At 30.6% G+C, this 3,821-nt stretch overlaps 1 long non-coding RNA gene across 1 annotated transcript; it reads right to left on the reverse strand.

Annotated features, from left to right (window-relative positions):
- Positions 1–1,515: 1,515 nt before the first annotated feature.
- On the reverse strand, positions 1,516–2,482 carry LOC106687369 (uncharacterized). Its single transcript, XR_010843435.1, has 3 exons — positions 2,197–2,482; positions 1,780–1,965; positions 1,516–1,590 (listed from the first exon to the last, which is right to left on the reverse strand). It is a non-coding gene; the product is annotated as an uncharacterized lncRNA (long non-coding RNA).
- Between the last annotated feature and the right edge of the window lie 1,339 nt (positions 2,483–3,821).

Raw genomic sequence — 3,821 nt, forward strand, 5'->3', positions numbered from 1 at the left:
GGTGAGCTATATGCTACTCTCAGACCAGAATTGGAACGCAGTGAAGAGATTCACCACAGTCGTCCTCAAGAGGTTGAGAGAGGAAGAGAGGGCTAGAAGACGTTAGTAGCATGGAGACGTAAAAACCATGCAAAGAAAGCGAGGCAGCACTCAGCCATTTCCCTCCATGAAGTAATGCCTAGCGGCAGTCCCGTGGAGAGGAATGAACAGGTGTAGGGCGGTGGTTTTAGTGGGTAAAAATCCCACACACGGATAGGTACGGGCCTATCCGTGTCTTTTGAAGATTTCCACCGACCCTCGTAAAAAAAAAACATAGCTATATACACATTGTACATACATATAGCAATTACACAATTGTATATACATATAGCTTATGAAATTGCTGATTTTAGTATGCATACATACTTCAATAGCTCATATTTACTGATCCTTTAATATACAATACTGTTCAAAATCCTTTTGGGAAGGCACCTTCAGAAAAGTAACTAGGCAGTGGCATAACAGATTATTAATAAATTATATCTACGTAAATAAGGAATATTGGTATGATAAATAAGGATATATAAGACTAAACAAAATGTTTATGATTTGGGTTTTTCACTATCACAGAAGATTTTTACATTTATTATGTGGTAAGGCAAATAAACCTGTTTTTTATTCAGAGTGAAGAAAGGTGAATTAAGATTATCAAGAATACGAATTAATAGAACCATTTTCAATTAGATCATTCAACTGTTTGGTTTAAATGATAGCTTTAATATAGTAGCTTGTCCTGAAGGAGTGCTGATAGGAATTGGGCTTAACTTAAAAAAGCAAAGCAATTCAATTTTGTTACAATGAGACAAACCTGTGATTGCTGATGGTAGAGGAGATTCAAGGATATTAAATTTAGGATATTTATAACACTTTCTTAACCAGTCCCAACCTTATCACTTCACTGAACTTGTCTTATTGTATGTATTATATTTTTCTATCTTCTAAACTAAAATTAGTATGAAATAAGTATATTATTTTGAAAAACTTTATGTTTAATCTACTCCTCTCTTTTTAGAGTATTCAATACAACATTTATTCATTTTTGGCAAAACTTATTTCAACAAAAGAGTACAAAACATGAAAGCTAAAGAATTTCAAGAAAAAAATTAAATAATTTTTTTGAAACATAACAATTTCCAGTCGGTATTTCATTTCTTCTTCAGAATTAAAATAAATTAATTTTTTTTAAAACAACAATTCCTTGTCAGTATTTAATTTCTTCCAGAACATTTCATTATACTTTCAATAAGGTAGTTACTTACACATTATACTTTTCTAGTCAAAGTGAATAAGCCAATTTATAGTCTAGAACACCTATATGTATTTATACTACCACATTAAGGTCCCAATTATACAATATAATGCCACCAAAAGGTTTGGATGTTGTATCCTAAAAAATAGGAACTGAAAAGTCATAAATAATGCAACTTAGTTTTTATTCACCGGATAATAGAAGAAAGTTGTGGAAATATTAAATAGATAACTTATTACCAGCCACACAGGTCCCCAAATGTTCACATGTAATGAACTCAATCAATACAGAGAAGTTTTTTACTAACAACAGAAGAAAGTTAAAAATTACATAGTAAATACTGTCATAGACAAAAGTTATCTATTATCAAAATAATTAGCTAAATATATATTTTTAAATGAATAATAATTTCATTCAACAAATTAAATTTTGTTTAGTTAATTTTAAGTAACTGTTCAAGAAATGTAATATAAAACAGTTCCAAAACTTACCAATAATACTGTTTTCTTCACAAGAATTACAGGTTACATTAATATAAGTGGTATTTTTTATACAATGAATACAATTTCTCTTATCTGATGTGGGTATTTGGTTTTCCTTGCAAGGTCTACATAATGGCATTCCATGTTTTGTCCATCCAGCAATGATACTCCTACTATTACAAATGCAAGACATCTCTAAAATAAAAAAATAAACAAACATTAATAAACAAAACAAAAATTGAAGGAAATAACTTTAAAAACTATAGGCATTGACTTATAAAACAAAATATACAACTATACAATTTCAAAATAGCGTTACAGAATTCTTTTGAAATTAATGACTATGTTTTAATATTAAAAAATGTCATTAACTGATTATAATAATTATTTCTATAAATCAAGACGGGTTAACAATAGAAAACTTACTATCATGAGAAGACACTAAAAATTGGTTTGGGTCACAAAGAACACAAGTGAAGGTATTAAAATCAAAATATTCATTAGTAGAGCAGATGGTTTTATTCCAGACAAACAAATCATTTATTTCACTATTAGTACAAATTATAAAACAGAACGTATTTATAACAAAGTGAAAGTTTATTATTTTAGAAAGCATTATACAAAAAATAATTCAATGATAAATTTTTAAAAAAAAGGTATTCATAATCTGACCTCCAGAATAGGTTTAAAAGTTTTATTTGTTTCCACTTAAAGCCAGTTGCTAAGTAACTGCATGTAGTACAGTGCTGCCGATTCTCCCGGAAAAAATACCCACTCAACGTCTTGAAAATACCCGTTTTACCAGACAAATACCCGCCAATTAACCCGCTCTTGGAGAATCGTTATATATATATTTTTGTTTTCTTACCTCCTAATCTTTATTAATAAACAACTACAAATATATACAATTTACTTAAACCTAATTATATATAAACATATACATTTAATCTTGTATTGCCGCATGGCAGTGAATCATAACTATTTGATAGATACAGTCATGACAGAATTTACTGTCATGACTGTTTTACTGACGACAGTAATGTCACTCTGTGTCTGGTTAACAGTACAAATATCAGTGGACTAACAGCCGCAGTAATGTCTATGTTTAACTGTCATTATTATACGCTTTGACTTTGAACTGTCGCAACATATCATCAACCTTACCAACTTATATGACGATTGACGGGAAAACATTGTTCTTAAATATTTACCCTAAAATTTAAAATTTTATCAGCCAACAAGAAACCACCCGATTCCCGCTCACCATCGCCCAATGCTCCAAAATTCGTCCCGGGCCCTAAAAATGAATTCACTCTGAGTCCCAAAAATAAATCCCCCCAAGGCCCAAAAATTATATTCATCCCAGGCCTAAAAAATAAATCTATCCTGGGGCAAGAATAAATACGTCATGACCCCTGAAATGTTCTTAACAAAATAATATGGTTCTTTAAAGTTGGAAAGCGAAAACAAAACAAACACATTAGCGCCTAGCCTAAAGTAAGTTGAATATACTTATAGGTAGGGGATAGACCTCTGTGAAGTTGGCCCCCATCCTCGAAATATTTCAATTTTTTTTTTTTTTTTGTCCTAGTAGTATCCATAAGAGTTCTAAAGTTCTCTATTATTTATAGAAATAGTTCTGATGTTTAAAACATCAATAATACCAGTCAAATGCATGCGCGTAAAATACGTATTTTGTGCAACTTTAACACCGTATATCTATTTTCCTGGCAACATTAGGGATTTATTTAATAAGGATAAGTTTTAGAACTCTTGGGGGGGGGGGGGGGCCAACAGAACTCCCAAAAACCGAAAAAAAAATTTCCAAAAATTTTTGATCGCAAATTTTTGACTTGAGAAGTCGTATAAATTAAAAATTCATAGAGTTCTAGTAGCTCTTATATGGGATTTGAAGTTGATAATAAAAAAAAGAAACATTTCTGTTGTTTAATAAAAAAAAAATACCAATTAAACATTACGCAAGATTTTTGAGCTACTTCGCAGCCGTTTATATTTTTTGCAGGCAACATTACGGATTTATTTAATAAGGA

The sequence above is a fragment of the Halyomorpha halys genome, unplaced genomic scaffold (genome assembly GCF_000696795.3).
Source record: "Halyomorpha halys isolate HHAL.00 unplaced genomic scaffold, Hhal_1.1 Scaffold952.1, whole genome shotgun sequence".
Lineage (NCBI taxonomy): Eukaryota > Metazoa > Arthropoda > Insecta > Hemiptera > Pentatomidae > Halyomorpha > Halyomorpha halys.